This window comes from Cervus elaphus, chromosome 16, assembly GCF_910594005.1.
Source record: "Cervus elaphus chromosome 16, mCerEla1.1, whole genome shotgun sequence".
Taxonomy (NCBI): domain Eukaryota; kingdom Metazoa; phylum Chordata; class Mammalia; order Artiodactyla; family Cervidae; genus Cervus; species Cervus elaphus.
In genome coordinates, this window is record NC_057830.1 from 35,830,227 (window position 1) to 35,841,421 (window position 11,195).

An 11,195-nucleotide genomic window follows, 5' to 3' on the forward strand; every position below is an offset into this window, starting at 1 on the left:
TTGAATGTTGAGTTTTAAGCCAGCTTTTTCACTCTCCTCTTTCACCTTCATCAAGAGGCTCTTTAGTTCCTCTTCACTTTCTGCCATTAGGGTGGTGTCATTTGTGTATCTGAAGTTATTGATATTTCTCCCTGCAATCTTGATTCCAGATTGTGCTTCACCCAGTCCAGCATCTCACATGATGTACTCTGCATATAAATTAAATAATCGGGGGCCCTCTGGGAAATCCCAAGGTTAGTTCAAGGTCAAAAAGACTTCATTTAGAATTTGATATTTGATAAGTTTTTCAAACTTTTTAAGAGATTATAAAGAGGCAGCAAGAATACACAGAGGAACTGCACAAAAATGACCCAGATAACCACGATGGTGTGGTCACTCACCTAGAGCCAGACATCCTGAAATCTGAAGTCAAGTGGGTCTTAGAAAGCATTACTACAAACAAGGCTAGTGGACTGGAAAAGGTCAGTTTTCATTCCAATCCCAAAGAAGGGCAGTGCCAGAGAATGTACAAGCTACTATACAGTTGTACTCATTTCACTTGCTAGTAATGTTATGCTCAAAATCCTTCAAGCTAGACTTCAGCAGCATGTGAAACGAGAACTTCCAGATGCGCAGGCTGAGTTTAGAAAAGGCAGAGGAACCAGAGATCAAATTGCCAACATCTGTTGGATCATAGAGAAAGCAAGGGAATTTCATAAAAACATCTAATTATGCTTCATTGACTAACTAAAACCTTTGATTGTGTGGATCACAACAAACTGTGGAAAATTCTTAAAGAGATGCAACTACCAGGCCACCTTACCTGCCTTCTGAGAAACCTGTACATGGGTCGAGAAGCAACAGTTAGAACCTTACATGGAACAACAGACTGGCTCCAAACTGGAAAAGGAGTATTTCCCAATACAAGGCTGCATTTTAACTTATATGCAGAGTACATCATGCAAAATGCTGGGCTGGATGAACCACAAGCTAGAATCAAGATTGCTGGGAGAAATATCAACAACCTCGGATATATTAGATGATACCATTCTAATGGCAGAAAAGGAAGAGGAACTAAAGAGCCTCTTGATGAAAGTGAAAGAGGAGAGTGAAAAAGCTAACTTAAAACTCAAAATTCAAAAAACTAAGATCACGGCATCCAGTCCCATCACTTCATGGCAAATATGGGGAAAAAGTCAAAACAGTGACATATTTTATTTCCTTGGGCTCCAAAATCACTGCGTATGGTGAGAGCAGCCATGAAATTAAAAGACACTTGCTCCTTGGAATTAGAGCTATGACCAACCTACACAGCATATTAAAAAGCAAAAACCTCACTTTGCCGACAAAAGTCCGTATAGACAAAGCTATGGTTTTTCCAGTAGTCATGTATGGATGTGACAGTTGGACCATAAAGAAGGTTGAGCCACTGACTGAAGAACTGATGCCTTTGAAATGTGGAGAAGACTCTTGAGGCCTTTGGACTGCAAGGAGATCAAAGCAGTCAATCCTAAAATCAACACTAAATATTCATTGAAAGGACTGGTGCTGAAGTTGAAGTTCCAATACTTTGGCCACCTGATTTGAAGAGCTGACTCATTGGAAAAGACCCTCATGCTGGGAAAGATTGAAGGCAAAAGAAGAAGAGGGCAGCAGAGAATGAGATGGTTAGATAGCATTACCAACTCAGTGGACATGAATTTGAGTCAACTCTGGGAGACAGTGAAGGACAGGGAAGCCCGACATGCTGAAGCCCATGGGGTTACAAAAAGTCAGACAGGACAGTGACTGAACTACAAAAACAAGTTTTTAAAAAATATCAAAAGATTTCAAAACACTTAGTTAAATTGTAGCATAGGTCACTGTGAAATAACACAGCTATCCATTTAACCAAAATGACAAAGCTCTCAAAGGCAAATAAGGAAACTAGATAGTAGCAAAAAGAAATTTAGCTCTTTCAACATAGAAGATTTGCTTTTCTTTTCCTTTTACTTGCTTTGAGGCATAGCTGATTTATAATATTATGTAAATTTCATGTGTATAACATAGTAATTCACAAATTTTAAAGGTTATACTCCATTCACAATTATTTTAAAATATTGGCCATATTTCCTATGCTATACAATGTATCCTTGTAACATATTTATTTTACATATAGTAGTTTGTACCTCTTAACCCTCTACCCCTATCATGTTCTGCCCCCCTTTCCCTAACCCCAGTGGTAATCACTAGTTTGGTCTCCAATTTGTGAGCCTGTTTCTTTTTTTGTTGTATTCACTAGTTTATTTTTTAGATTCTGCAAATAAGTGATAACACAGTAGCTGGAGAAGACTTATTTCCTTAAGTAATCAAAGATCTGATAAAACAACATGAATCACAAGAAATTATTTCCTTAACAATGTTCACACATAATTACAGCACTGTTAATCATATTGATAATACTGTGCATTACATCTCTAGTATTTGTTTCTCTTATAATTGGAAGTTTATACCTTCTGATTTACTTTCCTCCAATTCCACCTCTCCCCTTTGTCCTTTATTCTTGTCTTTCTCATTCTGGAACAACCAGTTATTCTATTTTAGGACAAAATTACTCTCATTTTTTTCTTAACAACAATATGTCTCAATACCTCATACTTTTTCTTACTTAAAATCATACCCTACATGCCTTGTATACTTGGCATAGTTTTTGTCCCACTGCTTTTAATTATATGCATTAGTTAGAATTCTTAACTCTTAGAGACCTTAATTTCTAGTAAAAACTAAGAAAACCAATTGGAACTTTCTGTCACACCAACACTCCACAGGTGGCAAACTTGTGACTATGTGATTTCATAATATACAGAATCATAGGCTTCCACGTTGTACAATTTTTTAATGTAGCAAAAGGATGCTTACTATTAGAACCAATTTTTTTTTTCTTTTTTTTTTTCCAATTTTTTTCTCTCTATAATTAGAGATCAAAAGTGAGCAAATTTAGACTTTCTGGTTTTCTATCTGTAAAAATCAAGCATTTTATTTATATAGCAAGAAAGCACTCATTTATTCTCTATTTAGCATACTTGAGATTTAAAATCACGTTTGGCAGTGTACTGCAGGATGCTAAAAAAGACTTCATCCATATCGCTTTGGATTTCTTGACATCTTGTTATATGTTTTCCATCATCCATTGGAACAGTTAGCTCAGCTTCCTTAACCTGAACTGGACACTTCAAGGATATAAAAGCTACACTTATGTTTAGTAAAGTTTCAGTATATTATTTTATTTAGAAATTATCTAGATATTCAATGGATATTTCAAGTGACCAAAAAGATTTTGGAAACTATTATAAACTACTTTATATTTTATAAAACATAATTGTTGAAAAGTTCATTTATAATTTATTTTTAAAAATCTATTTATTTAAAAATTTTTTGGCTGTGCTGGGCCTTTGCTGCTGCATGCTGGCTTTCTCTCGTTTCGAGGAGCAGGGTCTACTCTTTGTGTGGAGCACCGGCTCTAGGCGCCTGGGCTTCAGAAGTTGCGGCATGCGGTTTTAGTAGCTGGGGCTTCTGGGCTCTAGAACAGGGGCTCCATGGTTGTGGTGCGGGGTCTGAGTTGCTCCGAGGCATGTGGAATCTTTCCAGACCAGGGATCCAACCTGTGTCCCCTGCACTGGCAAGCAGATTCTTATCCACTGTACCAAGGAAGTCTGAAAAGTTCATTTATAAACTTTTATTTCATCTACATTTAGTTAATTCCTTTGTTCTTAACAATTATGTTTGGATAAGTGGTGACAATTTCATGAGATATTATACAAGTTAAATTATTTTAAATTATTTTTCTTCCTGACTAGTAAACCCCGGTAGAACAAAAGTTGTATATATGTATAATATTTGATACTAACAACCCTGAAGACATGCCTCTTTTTGTTTCATTAAACCTATGATATTTTTATTTGCCAAAGATTACCCGTCACATGAACTTGAAAAACATTGGGTTAGTTTCTATATTTCTCTGAGAGAATATTTAATTTACATAAGTATTTATTTTCCTTTAAGCCAATTAAATAGAGCTCTTTTACAAATTGGGGCTGTCCTGGTGGCCTAGAGGTAAAGAATCTGCCTGCCAATGCAGGCAATGTGGGTTTGATCCCTGGGTCGGGAAGATCCCCTGCAGGAGGGCATGGCGATTCACTCCAGTATTCTTGCCTTGGAAATCACAGGGACAGAGAAGCCTCATGGGCTACAGTCCATAGGGTTGCAAAGAGTGGGACACAACTTACTGACTAAACAGTATAGGCATACATAAACACACAAGACAAACACAAACTGAAATCTTACAGCTTTTATTTAAAAAATTTAGCCATATGTTAGGTATATTAATTCACAAAAGAACAGCTGGATCCAAATTGTGTTTCTGGCAGATGAATAGGTTAAGGTTACCCACTACTTGGCTAAGGTTTTCACTTGTATTCAAGGAGAAGAATTTTAAGAGATTTCACTTTCTCGGATTCCAAAAGCTCCTAGTTCCTTTTCTGTAGTTGCTTTGAGGGGTGTTTGAACCCCTTGAAAGCCCCTGATGTGGGGTAAGGGACCTCAAGTGCAAGTGTCTGTAGGGAGTTGAGGGGCCAAGGTGGGAAGGAAAAGGTCTGGTAGGGTGGACAGAGGGCTGGAAGAGGTAGGAGTTTGATGGGACTTAGTATAGGACTCAAGGGAGCTGAATGGAAGATGCAAGGTGGCAAAAGGAAGGAGGAGGAGCAGGGAATACAGAAAGGAAGGGGTCTTAGAGAAGTCAGTTTGGTGAGATTCTAAATTTTCCCAATGAAGTTTCAAATTATCCACAGCAAAATCATTCTGACAAAAAGGAAGTGGAGGGATTTCCCTGGTGGCCCACTGGCTCAGAATCTGCTACCAGTGCAGGAGACACGGGTTCAATCCCTGGTTCGGGTACTAAGATCCCAAGTGCTGCAAGTCAACTAAGTCCACATGCCACAACTACTGAGCCAGTGTTCCACAACTACTGAAGCCTGTGCTCTGCAACAAGAGGAGCCACCGAAATGAGAAGCCTGTGCCCTGCAACTAGAGAGCAGCCCCTGCTCTTTGAAACCAGAGAAAGCCGGCACACAGCAATGAAGACCCAGTGCAGCCAAAAACAAATAAAGAAATTTTTAAAAAAATTTATTATTCTTTTTTTATTATTATTATTATTTTTTCTTTCCTCTCACTTCTTCATCCTGGAATTGTCAGTAGTTGAATGTAGACCACACAGAAAACGCCTCAACCGATTTTTTTAAATGACAAAAAAAACCTTGAAAGGATATGGGGGGGGGGGGTGGTGAATCAATGCCATTTCTGACTGTAACTCTTAGAATTTGGTAAGTACGCAACCAGCCTGGAAGAGGTGCTTTACAGGGCCAGCAGTAAAGTTCTAAATCACGACTGCAGGTGTTTTCCAGAGACCAAATCTAACAGCCTGGTTGGGCACTTGGGGAAACTGAGGCTGGAAAAGCCGGGAGAGGCGGGCCGGCGAATGCCTGAACTGATTTTTACCCCCCTTCATAAAATGACTGCTTCGATCCATGGAAAACACTTCTCCTGGGCACCTCCTGTGTGGAGGGCACTGCCGGGATGCCGACTTCGCGAGGGCCGTGCTCTTTCCACTCTAACCCCCGGCCTTCCCGGATCGGCGCCCTGGATGTGATCGACACCATGAAGTTGCCCCATAATCCTCTCTGGCAACATAGGATGTAAAATTTGATCAGCTCATTGGATGAAGCCGACAAGTCTCAAAAATGTGTGAAAAGGGGGCCAAGCAGTAGGCAAGCGCCGCGTTGAGGCAGCGCTCCAGCCGGCCCCCCTCCGAGTTCCCGGTGCGGCAGCCGCGGCGGAGCGGGGGTTGGGACCGGGCTGCGGGGCCGCGGCAGCGGCGGCGGCGGCGGGGAGGCCGCGGCGCCCTTAAAAAAAAAAAAAATTTAATTAAAAAAAAAAAAAAGAAGTGGACAAAATTGGTGGAGAATGTAATCAGCAGAGCTTTGAGAAGAGGGTTTCAGTTGACTGGAAACTCCCGGGAGGAACACTGTCAAATAGAGAGAACAGAGAAGTCTTTTAAAAAAAAAAAAGGAAAATTTCTATCAGGCTCTGAATATCAGCTTCCAATTAGGAAGGGCATCTTCTGACCATTGTTTAATCTCTAAGTCGTGTCCGACTCTTTGCGACCCCATGGACTGTAGCCCACCAGGCTCTTCTGTCCATGGGATTTCCCAGGCAAGAGTACTGGAGTGGGTTGCCATTTCCTTCTCTAGGGAATCTTCCCAACCCAGGGATTGAACCTACATCTCGTGCATTGGCAGGTGGATTCCTTTACCACTGAGCCACCTGGGAAGCACCTTCTGACCACAGTGTTCTTTTTTAAAAATCCTTTCAATATCTTATTTTATCAAATTTCAGCAAACAGTAAATATTTCTGGCAATGTTGAGCTGCTTTTTAAAAATTATCTCTTTGCCTTTTCTTTCAAACCAACATGTAACTACCAAGTGACTCGAAACCAGACCTTTCATGACTTAACTATGGACACAAGAGCTGTCCAGAAAAAGGGTGCAAAAGGTGCAACTCTCCTAAGACCCAGAAATACAAAGATCGCTGAAAGATAAAAAGGCTTAACTCCCCTGCAAGCTGGCAACCGTCAGGAGGATAGCTGCAAATGGGGTGCGGCCCACATTCCTGTTTGGCTACATTCTTGGGGCCCCCAACCTGATAGTTGAGCCACCTGTACACACAAGAACCAATAGCCTGCCTTCAAGCTGAGGTCTCAGGACACAACATGAGACAAATAAAAAAGTAATAGCTGTTTCCGGGAGGGAAAGGATAGATAACCAAAGTGTTGTGTTAGCTGTTCAGTCATGTCCGACTCTTTGCAACCCCATGGACTGTAGCCTGCCAGGCTCCTCTGTCATGGAATTCTCCAGGCAAGAAAGTACTGGAGTGGGTTGCCATGCCCTCCTCCAGGGGATCTTTCTGATCAAATTGTACCCCAAAAACAAAATTCATAAGAGTCACAATTCAGAGAACTAATTCTTTTTTTTTGGGGGGGGGTGCTGGATCTTAGTTGAGGAACATAGGATCTTTAGTTGTGGCATGTGGGCTCTAGTTCCCTTGCTAGGGATCAAACCTGAGTCCCCTGTGTTGCAAAGAGGAGTCTTAAACCACTGGGCAACCAGGGAAGTCCCAAAGAACTCCGTAGTGTTTTTCTCCTGCTAATTTGAAATTGGAAAGGAAGGGCCCACATAAAATTTTGCCTTTCTCTCTTGACTGAGCCATGCAGAGAGTTCCAGGAGCACCGACTTTGGGATGAAGTCTTACCCTTCTGCCAATGTTCCTAGGATTCCATCTGAGGAGGGTGGGTCAGTGGTCCCTTCTCATCCCCAGAAACTATAGAAGAGGGAAAATAATTTTCTCTGTACCCTTCTGAATTCCTGTCTGAGACTCGTAATAGAACACAGATTAACAAGGGCAAAGCAGACAGAAATTTGTTAAGCTGTCTCTCTCATACATAAATGGGAGATACCCAGGGAAAAAATAAATAAAACTTCCTAAGGTGGCTTAGGAATTCAGGATTAAATGGCTTCTTACTGGGCAAGGGTGAAGGTGGGTGGGGGGGATGTAGGCCTCAAAGGAGGGCAGGTTTGCTCAGTCACTGCATTCACATCCAACTCTCTGTGACCCCAGGGACTGTAGCCCGCCAGGCGCGCTGGCCACAGGAGTCTCCAGGCAAGAATACTGGAGTGGGCTGCCATGCCCTCCTCCAGGGGATCGTCCCGACCCAGCGATCTAACCTGTGACCTGGGGATCAAACCGGAGTCTCTTACATCTTCTGTATCATCAGGCGGGTTCTTTACTACTAACGTGGGCCACCTGGGAAGCCAGCGTCATAGCACCACTCAAAGATTTTCGATCGAGCATTCCACAGGACTACTGCCACAGAGTCTGGCGTAGCCAGAGGTGCCCGCCTCTTAAGCAGGCACCTGCCGTCAGGACCAGCCCTTGCGGGAACTGGAGGCGGTGGGCCTGCCACCGGACGCACCTCGCCCTAGGCCTCGACCCTGTGAGCGCTTAAGCTGGGAGACTCACTGACTCACGTGGAATATCAGAAATTTAGGCCTCTTGTAAAAGAAAGTTCCATCTAGGGGAGTGTATTCGTTTCCTCGGGTTTCCATAACAACATCTCACAAACCAGGTGACTTAGAACAGAAGAAATCTGTTTTCTCACAGTTCTGGAGGCTAGAAGCGTGGAATCAAGGTGAGGGTGAGATTAGCTCCTTTTGAGGTGCTGAGGGAGAATTTATTCCCTGTTTCCCCCGATGGCCTGCAATCCTGGCACTCCCCGGCTCATAGGTGGGTGCGTCACTACCCTCTCTGCCTGCGTCTTAAAGTGGGCTTCTCCCTGGGTCTTTTTCTGTCTTCACATGACTGCCTCCTTCTAAGGACACCAGTCAGATTAGTGGCCAATCTTACTTCAGTATGAACTCATCTTAACTAATTACACCTGCAATGACCCTATTTCCAAATAAGGTCACATTCTTGGGGTTAGGAATTCCACTTACTTAAAAAAAATTATTTATTTATTTGGCTGCATCGGGTCTTAGTTTCAGCATACGGGCTTTTTCGCTGTGGCGCACAGACTCTCTAGTTGTGGTGCGTGGGCTTAATTGCTCTGAGGCATGTGGGATCTTAGTTCCCTGACCAGGGATCGAACCTGTGTCCTTTGCGCTGCAAGGCAGATTCCTAACTACTGGACCACCAGGAAAGTCCCGGGACTTTCACTTACTATTAATTAATCTATTTATTGAGAGAAGATGACACAAATGAACCCATTAGAGGGCCAAAAAGAAAAAAGAATTTTATTTTTTTAAATTTTTTTAAGAATTTTATTTTACATCAGTTTTGAGAGCTGCTTTGTTCTAAGTATCCTTATTTCTGTTTGGAGCAAGGATCACAACCTGGTGATTCAGGGCCAAATTTGGCTTCCAGGAGTGTTTGTTAGGTCAGGGTCTCCACCATTCCCTAGTATGTTAAGCTGGTCACTTCACAAATTTGCTTACCTGAGCGGTCCTTGAAGGCATCTGCGTATGTGACCCTTGGTTTAGAGCTTGCTGTCTCAGTGCGCCTTCATGTTTTACCATCTTAGCATCAGAATTGCCCTGGGAGGCAGAATAAATGTGTTCCCATTTTGATGACCAGGACACAGAGGCTCAGAAAGTAAAGGTGATCTGCCTGGATCACACAGTTGGAAGTAGTGGAGCCAAGTCTCCCACCCAAGTCTCCAGCCACCCAGATGGGGCTCGTACCTGCTCAGGACATCTCCACATTTCCAAAGCTGGAAGGCTGCAGTGGGCTCTCAGGACCCGCCCTCTGCCCCATTTCTTCAGCTAGATTTTCAGAGTAGCAAATGCCACTAGCATTTTGAGTCATCGAGACTTATTAAACAGCGGGCACATTCCTGGAGGAAAATCTTTGCAGATGTTCCTCTGAGAGAGAAGAAAGTATAATAATACGTTGTCTGAGTTAAGGGCAGGCTGGTTTTGAGCTTGGTTAAAATTTTCCTTCTCCAAATATGCAAGAAAAAGGAGTGAAAGGGACTACTCCTTCTTTTCTCTTATTCTGGAATTCCTATTAAATAGGATGGCAAACATTTTGGACCCACCCTCCAGGCTTCCTAACCTTTCTTTTTCTTTTTCCCCCCATATGCCAACGTGGTATTTTAAAATTAAAGATCCAGATGTGGAACAACCTTTGAGTGAGGGTCTTGCTTAGGGGTCAAGCCCCTCCTACCCCCCCCACCCCAACCCCTTTGAAGGCATTGCCTTCTTGGAGGAAGTGGTTCTTCAACTTGCTTTTTGGTTGCTCTTTTGGGAACTGGATACTTGCTTTGGGTCCTCCTCCTAGAAATATGCACTTACAGACGTAAGGAAATGGAATGAAATTGCTCGGCATTTCCTTTATGCTTGGTATTTTGAAATTTCATCATAATTAATCCAGGTGTTGTTGTTGTTCAGTGGCTAAGTCATGTCTGACTCTTTGCAACCCAGTGGACTGCAGCATGCCAGGCTCCCCTGTCCTTCACTGTCTCCTGGAGCTTGCTCAAACTCATATCCATTGAGTGAGTGATGCCATCCAGCCATCTCATTCTCTGTCGCCCCCTTCTTCTCCTGCCCTCAATCCTTCCCAACATCAATGTCTTTTCCAATGACTAGGCTCTTCGCATCAGTTGGTCATTTCCAATGAATATTCACAGTTGATTTCCTTTAGGATTGATTGGTTTGATCTCCTTGCTGTCCAAGGGACTCTTAAGAGTCTTCTCCAGCACCACAGTTAGAAAGCATCAATTTTTCAACACTCCACCTTCCTTATGGTCCAACTCTCTCATCCATACATGACTGGAAAACCATAGCTTTGACTATATGAAACTTTGTTTGCAAAGTAATGTCTCTGCTTTTTAATACATTCTGTAGGTTTGTCATAGCTTTCTTTCCAAGGAGTAAGCATCTTTTTTTTTCCCCCAATTATTTTTATTAGTTGGAGGCTAATTACTTTACAATATTGTAGTGGTTTTTGCCATACATTGACACGAATCAGCCATGGATTTACATGTGTTCCCCATCCTGAACCCCCCTCCCACCTCCCTCCCCATCCCATCCCTCTGGGTCTTCCCAGTGCACCAGCCCAGAGCACTTGTCTCATGCATCCAACCTGGACTTGCGATCTGTTTCACACTTGATAATATACATGTTTCGGTGCTGTTCTCACAGATCATCCCACCCTCGCCTTCTCCCATAGAGTCCAAAAGTCTGTTCTATACATCTGTGTCTCTTTTTCTGTCTTGCATATAGGGTTATCATTACCATCTTTCTAAATTCCATATATATGCATTAGTATACTGTATTGGTGTTTTTCTTTCTGGCTTACTTCACTCTGTATAATGGGCTCCAGTTTCATCCACCTCATTAGAACTGATTCAAATGAATTCTTTTTAATGGCTGAGTAATATTCCATTGTGTATATGTACCACAGCTTCCTTATCCATTTGTATGCTGATGGGCATCTAGGTTGCTTCCATGTCCTGGCTATTATAAACAGTGCTGCGATGAACATTGGGGTGCACGTGTCTCTTTCATATCTGGTTTCCTCAGTGTATATGCCCAGAAGTGGGATTGCTGGGTCATGTGGCAGTTCTATT